At 39.5% G+C, this 10443-nt stretch overlaps 1 non-coding gene across 1 annotated transcript; it reads left to right on the top strand.

Annotated features, from left to right (window-relative positions):
• The first annotated feature begins 1163 nt into the window (after positions 1–1163).
• LOC148012766 (small nucleolar RNA SNORD36) lies at positions 1164–1231 on the top strand. The gene has a single exon (XR_015689213.1). It is a non-coding gene; the product is annotated as a small nucleolar RNA SNORD36 (small nucleolar RNA).
• Positions 1232–10443: the final 9212 nt, after the last annotated feature.

Genomic DNA, 10443 nt, shown 5'->3' with positions numbered 1-10443 from the left:
ATGGCTCACCGCTATGCTATATATCTTTCCCTTTGTCAATCTAATTCCACAATAATTTAACCCTTTCTTTTCCAACCTTCATCTTTCCCTCAAATTCCTATTTTCACTTATTGTTCCTTTATTGAGGATAGGGTATTTTCCCCTTCTCCATTCTGTCCTTCTCCCTCCATTAATGTACCCTCCACATTTCCTATTTATCAGTTAACACCCTTCCTTAGTGATTCCTTCCAAATTTCTGCCACTCCTTTAACCTTTTCTTCCTTTTATGATTTTTCCTATCCTTCCCTTCATCCACTTTCCCTTATTCCATTACCCTCTCCTAACACTTCCATATCTCAACCACCTCAGTTGGTTAGTGACTGTGACGGGTTTGATAATCAGATTTCCAGAAGAAGGGGATGGAGTTCAGATGATTGCCTTACAGGACCGCAGATTAATTGGCTAGTAATTCCAGGAGAATGGACAGCTTCCAGTCAAGCTTATCAGAACTATGTTCATTTTGCCCAGCAGTATTCACAGTTTGCAGATCCCTCAGTGAGATTAACTGCTCACTTTGCTTGGTACCTGGCGTATATGCATAGGCACTCTCATAATGATTCCAAGCCTATTCCAAAGTTGTGCATGAATGTCAATGTTAGCATTGATTCCCAACAGCTGGAGATACTGTATTTTCATGCCCTCTGTTTGCCTAGCAGATACTTGGTCCTGTTGGAAAGGATGTGCTGTCTCCAATTTTTTCAAAATCCTCCTAAAAACTTTGTAGATGAATCCTTATCTATGGATCGTTTCCGCCAACATCAATCTTTTAAGAGGGATCATCTTCATTGATACCTTTCCAATGTATGGTGGAAGCTTTTAATGAAAAACTCTCTTTTTGAAGGAGTCATTCAGATGGTTGTGTTGTGTATTAGTGTTTGTGTTGTGAGTTCATTTATGTCAAACGAACGTGGTGATTTCCTATTGGATTTCGTGTACGAGCTACGTTTTGGAAAATTGTGGTGATGGGGTCGTGGTTGGAGAGTTGAAGCAGATGCAGATGAAGAAGAAGCAAACTCTTATATCCCTTATAAATTTGTTGTGATTTTCTTGTTTGATCAGAGGTGTTAATGTATAACAGGTTTTCCTTTCTTTGTATTTTTTTATCAGAACCAGGTTATAAGTTGGGGTCGTGGTGGATGAATTCTTTTTGAAAAGATATTGAAGATCAAAGTTGAGCTTTTCCCTGAACTTGTATTCCCTTTTTCCTGGGTCGCGAGGACGCTTCCTTATTAAGTGTGGGGATATGTTGAGTGTTGAAATGACTTGTTTTTTGGCTGATTTTTGTTGTTTTTGAGAGCTGAATGGTTGATTTTATGGGATGATTGATTGGTTTGGAAGTGGTTTGAGAGTGTTTTGGATGATATTGATTGTGTTTTGGAAGTTCATGATGTTTGTTGGTGGTTCTGTGATGTTCTGATAGGTTCTGAATGGTTCTGTATACCTTCTGTTTTGGTCTGTTTTGTTCTGATTGTCTTTTGTAAAGAGGGAAGGAGTATTGATTGATGAAGATTGAGATATTGTGAAAGTTTATTGAATGGTTTGTGAGAGTTTGGAGTGGTTTGAGAATGAGTTATGTAGTTTTGATGACCTTCTGTAACCTTCTGTAGGTCTTCTGTAGAGCTTCTGCTTCTGTTCTGTTCTGTACTGTAGTTGTTCTGGTACTGTTCTGTAGACTGTTCTGTATGCTTCTGTAAGTGTTCTGTGGAATGTATGTGTGACTTTGGGAAAGTTTTCTAGCCTTGGAAAGAGGTGAATACAAGTGCAAAAGAGCTGGAAGAAGTGGAAGAAGTAGCTGCTGAAGACTCAAGTGAAGACTAGAGTGAAGTGACAGTAGTGAGCTATGAAAGGACACTGTAGTGGCTCTGGTGACTCTTCATATCAGACATACCTCTTGGGAGGGGTATCCACGACCTAAGAAGGATTATTGAGAATGATTTTGGGAGATTGTAGTGAGGATATGATGTATTATTGATAGAGTGAGAGAGAGAGAGTCAGAGATAGCCAATTCTACTCAAACAGAGTGATTGTATACGAGAGATTGAGAGAGAAGACTATGAAGATATTGAAGATGAATACTATGTGATGTATTTCCATTCAAAGATGGTGTATTCCTTTGCTTTCTTTGTTCTCTTAATGGATTTTGTGAAGATATTGAAGAATATGGTTGATTCTATTAAATCCGTGGGAGATCTACATGATGCTGTATGAAGATTTGTTGTGCCTGGTGTTCTTTTCTTCATTATGATCATATGAAACATGATAAACAAGCTTGTTGATGTTACAAGATAGATTTTCTTGCAAGAGAATTCCCTTTTTCTTGGTGTTCCTCTTGGGGCTCCACTTCCATCAAAACATCATCATCCATATCCTCAAGTTTGATACCTTTGAAATGCAAGGGTTTAATCTGCAACTTGTGCACCAAAGCTTGCCATATTTGGGACTTCCAATACCCATAGTTGGTACCATCCAACTTGGCAATGTTAAAGAGAGCTGTGTCTTTCAGATGACCAGCCATACTGTCCAAATCAATGCAAAAAGGCAAAATTACATGTTGCTGTAATTAGCAAAAAATGCACTAAAACCACTGCTAAAACTGGCTGAAAGAGTGGATTTTACCAAGAGAAGCACCTATCCACCAAATATGACCAAGATAACATCAAATAGTAAGCATTACCCTTAGAGAAGTATTCAAAATTTGTAGATTTCAGCTTGCTGTAATAAATGACAAATTTTAGTAAATGAGAGCTAACTGTGCCAGAAGCAGATCCCAAGTCAATCATATACTGCCAAGACCATAACTAGCATCATGCGGGCATAACATAGGCATATGAAAGTCGATAAGCATGAATTCAACACCCAAACATGTCATGAAATATCTGCCAGTGAGTAGGCACACCCCCCAGTCAATAGAGCAAATTGTGTTTGCCACTACCAAGACTTGATACAAGTAGGTGTCAGCTCACAAGGAAAGCAACCCAAGTCAAAGAGTCAGATCATAAGCATCAGAAGGAACCAAGACATATGAACCATGCATCATCCCAAAGGGTAAGAAATCCCAAATAGTCTCAAAAGCTCAAATAGCATAGACTTCCTAAATGTCTGTCAAGCATCCAAAGACGCTCCCATTGGTATAAAAGCTATAAATATCAAGCAACAAAGCTCGAACAAAGCATGTACAAGCACCAGTGACAAGTGTCCAAGATCAAGCATCAACGATACATCCCAAACATGTAGGCGGTAGAGCATCCATATGTAGAATCCATAGACATCAAGTACATCCCAAAATAAACTCTAGCAAGCCAATAAATCTCCAAAATATGCTCCAGACAATCAAATGTCAAGCCCAAGTAAAGCTCCAATAGCATCCAAGCTCAAATAATGTAACTGACATAGGTAGGTGACATGAGCATAAGTGCATGTCCAAAGTGGTCAAGCATAGACCGATAAGTGCCAAGATACATCCAAGATAAATATCCAAATGCTATGGAAAGTGGAGCTCAAGCTCAACCAATGATTAATAAGCAATGTCAAACTCTTTTCCAATCCCCGATGGTCAATACATCAATGTACATCTCTCCAAGACATGACTTGAATAGCATAGGCATAAGCATACATAAATAGAATAGCTTCAGCCCAACTATTTCCAGTAGACATTCACTACTCCAGAATGAGTATTTCAGGCCTCAAATCAGTATGAAAATGATGGCAATCCATTAACATAGCATCTCCATACATGTAGACATCATTTGGGCATAGATATGCATCAAGTGATATATCTCGGTAAGCATAGACTTCAAGAGATAAGTGCTGCCTTGTTTTGACCAGATCTGGGACTATTCAAAATAGTCAATGGTTGAGCTAAATCAGCTCCAAATGCGTCTCACATAAGAGGCATAACATCCACAAGTGATCCGGTATCAATAGACATTAGTAGAAGCATCACATATGCCATAGGCATACAAATACATGCTATCTTAGACCTGAAATCTTTTGCAAAGTATTCTATCATCAAAATTTGGCAAATTCAACATCACCAAAACATTCAGGCATGCCAAAACCCCAACTTAGACTCTTACCTTGCCTGAATCGGGTTCCGAATGCCCAAGATATGACAAAAATAGTGATTTTTGAGCCTTTTTTGCAAACGGGTGCAAATAAAACATGACCATGCTACTGTACTTGAGGGGCCAAATCAGGGTGGGTAGGGGATAAGTAAGAGCCCAACGAAGGCCTACAATAGGCCTACACAAGCCTAGGACAAGTTCAAGCAAGAGGTGAAGAGAACAAGCTTCAATGATAGAAGCGATGGCTGCCTTTTCATGAAACCCTGTTGTTCATGTCAAAGAATGGCTAAGAACTGAGTGAGAAGCAAGCTCTCATACCTCATGTAGATGCTGGGGAAGGCCGAGAAGCACTTGTGAAGGAACTTCTTTGATATCAGTTGAAAGGTGAGAAGGATTGAAGCTTGCACGCAAGAGCTATGGCGGGAGAGCAAGAGCAAGAAAGAGAGAGACAAGAAATGGGAACTCCAACAACAGAATGTGTGGTTGAACCTTCCTTTATTCAAACTTTCACAAAAAGAATAAAGAATAAGTAACTATGATGGCGCCTGCCACCTACAGTGTGCAGTGGTGGGTATTGTTAGTGTAATAACACACGGGTGGCTAGGCGGAGGCGCCTTTACCCCCACCAGGTCATTGCTGCAACTTTTCAGTAAAAAATTGGTTGCGCTATAGGTCATTGAAATACATTGCCTGCTGGCATTTTGGGAAATTGACTCTATACATTAAAACTTGCTTTGTAAAGTTGTAGACTTTGAAATGGAAAACACAGGAGAGAAGGACACTATCACTCAGATAGTAGTTGAGAAGCTAGACTACAACAATTTTGTTCAATGGAAATTTAGGATGTCTAATTTCTTAATTGGAAGAGGCTATTGAGACCTAGTCAGAGGTCTTGAAGATGAGCTGAAGCTACCAAAGAATAGACCTCCAACACATGATCAATTAAAGGCACATTGGACATGGTTGGAAAAGGCTAGCAAGGTCTTGAATTGGCTATCCTTATGTGTGTCAAACACAAAATCTATGCAAATTGCAAACTGTACTTTACCAAAAGCTACTTGGGACTTATTGATGAAGAATTATAGGCATGTCACTCATGCAAGAAAGACACAATTGCAACAAAAATTCAGCCACATATCCAGGAATGGAAGGTCCATTGAAGACTATGTGAGTGAGATTAGAACCATTGCAAACAACTAGGCTCAATTGGAGCTGAAGTTGATGATGATGATTTGGTGGCCACTACCCTCCATGGTCTTGGAGAGGAGTATAAGAAGTTTGACACTTCCATTTTATTGCGTGAAGAGGAGCCTGACTTTGATGAACTTGTGGCACTTCTATTGCATGAAGAAGTGAAACTTGGACTCAATACAAGTTCTAGTGGGTCTAAAAATAGCAGGGACAATGTCTTCTACTCAAATCAAAGGGGTAGAGGTGGAAGAGGAATGTCAAAATTTAGAGGAAGAGGTGTTGCAGCCCGTGGATAGCAAAGTACCGGATGGAAAAATAGGCAACCTCAAGAAAATAGAGGTGCCTCAAATACTCGTGAAAGAGGGGGTTTACTCATCTAGAGGAAGAGGCACTTGGCAGCAGCCCCAAATGAGTCATGGAAAGCAATCAAATGCAAATAAGGATTGTCATTATTGTGGAAAATATGGGCATATAGCTAAGGATTGCTACAAGAAGCAAAATTATTAGAGAGCAAGAGGGAGGCAACATGGTAATTATGCTTCTTCTAGTGGTATGCAGGAGGGTGACAGGTTGTTTGCTATGCAACATGTGAAGAAAGGGTTGCCTACACAAGAAAAAGTAAATGATGTATAGTATATAGACTCAGGGGCATCTAACCACATGACTCCTGATGGAGAGTGGTTTGACACATTGGTAGAAGGTGCTCATGGATATGTTTGCACAAGGGATGATACGCATCATGACATTATGCATACAGGTACTATTCCCTTAATCATGCATGAGGATAGGGAAAATAGTCTCTATTATGTTTTACATGTACCCTCCATAACCAAAAACTTACTTTTTGTGGGATAAATGACTGAACATAATCTAGAAGTTAGATTCAATAGAGATGGATGCTACATTGAAGAGTATGGTCAAGGATGCAAACTCATTGCTAAAGGCAAAAGAAATGGCATGATGTTTACATTGGATACGAAAATTCCAGCATTAAATGCTATTATGTACTCACATGACAATGAGGCTGCAATAAGGGACATTGAGATATGGCATAAAAGAATTGGTCATGTAAATGTTCAAAAATTGAAGAATATGCAGCATAAGCAAGTTGTACTTGGACCTCCTAAGTTCAAGCATGTGGAATTGGGACATATGTGTTAGTCATGTCAATTTGGGAAGCAATTAAGGCTTCCATTTATGAGACATGTAAGCACTACTACTAGACCACTACAGCTTGTACATTCTGATGTATGGGGACCCTCACAGAATGCATCTCTTGGGGGATCATGTTACTATGTGTCATTCATAGATGACTATAGTAGGTACACATGGTTGTATGTGCTGAAGCACAAGAGTGATGTCATGGATGCTTTTCAAGGCTTCAAGAGACATGTGGAGAAAGAATTGGCTTGCTACATCTCATGCTTAAGATCTGAAAGTGGTGGAGAATATGTCTCTAAAAACTTTGATCACTTCTTGGTAGCCCATGGGATAAAAAGGCAATTGATGTGTAGGTACACACCACAACAAAATGGTGTGGTAGAAAGGAAAAATAGGTTGATCATGGAATTGACTGGAGCCATGTTGAATGAGAAGAGCCTACCAAATGCATATTGGGTAGAGACTATAATGACTGCTCTATATGTCATGAATTGTACACCAACAATAGGGATACATGAGGTGACTCCTCATGAGATGCTTTATGGGATAAAACCAAACATTAGTCATCTTAAGGTCTTTGGATGTTTGGCATATGTACATGCTCCAGATGACAAGAGGAAGAAGCTTGATCCAAAGGTAGAAAAGGCCATCCCTCGGCCATCCTTATTGGGTATGCCCAAGATAGGAAAGCATACAAATGCTACAATCCTTCTACTCATAAGACATTGATCTCAAGAGACATAGTATTTGATGAGTTGAAATCATGGCATGAGAAAAAGACCATCTTGATGAATGATGATGCTGCTTCTTAGGAGACTTATGTACATGCAGGTACAAATGAGAGTGCAAAAATTCATGGGCCTTCTAAAGATGCAACTACATCAATTAGTCCTTAGACAGGTAGGTTAAGGACTTCAGCATCTTTGTCCATTGACACGGATATGTCAATGAGGGGGAGAAATGTGGATAAAGGCAAAGGCAAACTTGATGATGTTACAGGGCCACTCACTTGTGGTTATGATTCACATGGCACTAACATCTTGGATAGTGAGTTTGGTATTCCGTGAATTGTGACTCCTAGTGTGAGACATAGATACGTACCACCTCATGAGAGAGGAGAGTCTCATACTGCACCTCAATTGAGGAGATTAGAAAGAGTTAGGAATCCGGTGGATAGGCTTACATACAGTGGGTACACAATGAGGCACTACACATATATGGCAAAATCCACTAGCTTCAAGGAACCCACAAAGTTTTTTGAAGCTATTTTGGATGATCATTGGTGTAAGGCAATGGATGAGGAATATTCAATATTGGCTGAAAATGATACTTGGGATTTGGTTGATTTGCCTGAAGGCAAAATGCCTATTGGTTGCAAATGGGTATACAAGATGAAATGCAAATCAGATGGCACATTGGAAAGATACAAGGCAAGACTTGTTGCAAAGGGGTATGCACAACAATATGGTCTTAATTATGAGGAGACATTCAGCTGCGTTGCTAAAATGGCAACCATGAGAATAGTAATTGCATTGACAACATCTAGAGGATGAAGTATGTATCAGATGGATGTGAAGAATGCTTTTCTCAATGGTGATTTGGTTTAAGAAGTATACATGTATTAGCCTGAGGGCTATGTACATCTAGATTTTCCTACACGTGTGTGTAGATTGAAAAAAGCATTATATGGATTGAAGCAAGAACCTAGAGCTTGGAATAATAAGATAAGTGCATGCTTATAGAAACTTGGTTCACTATGGGCAAGGCTGATCATAGCCTATTCACAAAGAAGACAAGGGTTGGTTATGTGATATTAGTCATTGATGTGGATGACTTGATCATTACAGGTGATGATGTCACAGGAATTGGAGAGATCAAGGAAATGTTACATGCTGAATTTCAGGTCAAAGATTTGGGTGAACTGAAGTATTTCCTTGGGATTGAGGTTGTCTCTACACCTCATGGTACTTTGGTTGTTGCAAAAGCAATATGCACAAGACATGTTAACCAAGTATGGTATGTTGTATAACAATACTCCATTTGAGAAAAATGTTAAGCTACTTGCAAATGTTGGACATGAGATTGAGAATGTCACTATGCATAGACAAATGGTGGGTAGCTTGATTTAGCTTACCATTACTAGACCAAATCTTAGCTATTTAGTTGGATTGATTAGCCAATTCATGCAAAAGCCTATGAATCCTATGAAGCCTATGAAGCCTCATTATGGTCTATTCTATGAGCATGGTAAACCTTTGGAGCTTACAGGGCAGGAAGTACCTATGATAGGAGATCTACTAGTGGATATGCATTTTCCCTTGGTAGTAGTATGGTCAGCTGGAGCAATAAGAAGCAACCTACAGTTGCACTCTCTAGTAATGAGGCAGAGTATAGAGGTGCTGCACTAGTTGCATGTGAGGCAGCATGGATCATGAAGCTTCTTGATGATTTGGGCATGCAGGAAGTCAAGCCTGTCACACTCTATTGTGACATGAGTAGTGTGCTCCTAGCCAATAATCATGTCTATCATGCTAGGACTGAGCACACTGAGGTGCACTATCACTTTATCAGAGAAAAAGTGATTTTGCAGGTGACATTGATTTGGTCCATGTGAGGACAAAGGACCAAGTTGTAGATATGTTTACCAAGTCATTAGGTAATGATAAGTTCGTGAATTTCAAAGAGCTACTTGGAGTGAAGTACTACACTTGAGCTTGAGGGGGAGTGTTGAGAGTTAAGCTCATTGTCCTTGGTTCAGTTGTCTACCTTAGTTGAATAAGGTTAAGTCATACTGACTTAACCATGGTTACACCTAGGTTACTTGATCTTTGTATGTGTGTGCATGGTAATGGATTATCCAGGGAGCATGGCTGCTACCCTAATGGCCTAGTCTTTATCCATCTCTCTCTCTCATTCTTAACAATGATGGCATTGCAGGCGATCTACGCAATTAGGAATGTTCCTTCCATATAGTGTGAGACATAAATTCACATCTGGGAGGATTAGTACTTTATCAAATCAGCTACAATCCTTGTTGAGTCTCCTCCTCTCAACTAAGGAGTTGGCATGGCTTCTTCTTTTTTATCTTCTACTTTGAGGTTTAGCTCACTTGCAGTGAAATTAGAATGCAAAATAACACGTGGAACAAAAAGTGGATAAGCTATCTCTCGTTGAGCAGCAGTTGTTCATTGTGCTTTCTTAAATTCTTTCAAGAGAGCTTGAAAGTCTTTGACAAGTTTGACATCTACTATCTTTTTGGAAGAATTGACTTCAATAACATGATTTGTATTACTTGCTGCCTTAAGTTTTGCAGAAGTTTCTTTTGCTAACTGTCCATTTGTGTTGCCTTGATTTATGTAGTCTCTCTTGGAGTTCAGGTGTATCTTTAGGAGTGCCTAGGGTATTCATGAGGTGCTTGAAGGTGAAAACAGATGTATTAATTTGACACTAGCAGCAACTGTCTAGCTAGGCTCCTAAAGTACCAACCTGCTAAGTGGGAGCTTGATCACTAGAAAATGGTGGAAGTCACCTCTAAAGCTCTTCATTTGAGAGATGTTGTGGATGATGATGATGCTTTTGTACTGCTAGTACAAGGAGTTGTTCTGTTGTGAACCTGTGATAATATACTTGAGGTTTCCTGCACACTAGTCCTACCAAGTGGCCCTTGATCCTCAAGACAACTAGGCCGCCATCCTCTCTAATAGCTCCTTCCCCACACCTCATCCGTTTCTTGAGACCTTTCTCAAAGTACAAATAAGTAAAACCATGAATATTATTTTCAACCATGGTTTCTTCATCCATGGGCTTGAAAATTGCAATACTCTTTATTCCACATTCATCTTTCATGAGATAAATACCTCCCATCTTTGAATCGTATCAAATCCCATCATTTTTTAATGCTTCAACAAAGCCTGTAACTTTGAGAACCCAAATACCTCCTCATAAGAATCTATTTTTCATGTAATGTGTCCCAAAAAAATTATGTTTT

The sequence above is a fragment of the Lygodium microphyllum genome, chromosome 27 (genome assembly GCF_053477565.2).
Source record: "Lygodium microphyllum isolate KBCC chromosome 27, Lygodium_microphyllum_v1.1.10, whole genome shotgun sequence".
NCBI lineage: Eukaryota > Viridiplantae > Streptophyta > Polypodiopsida > Schizaeales > Lygodiaceae > Lygodium > Lygodium microphyllum.
This window is presented reverse-complemented; position numbering and strand designations above follow the sequence as displayed.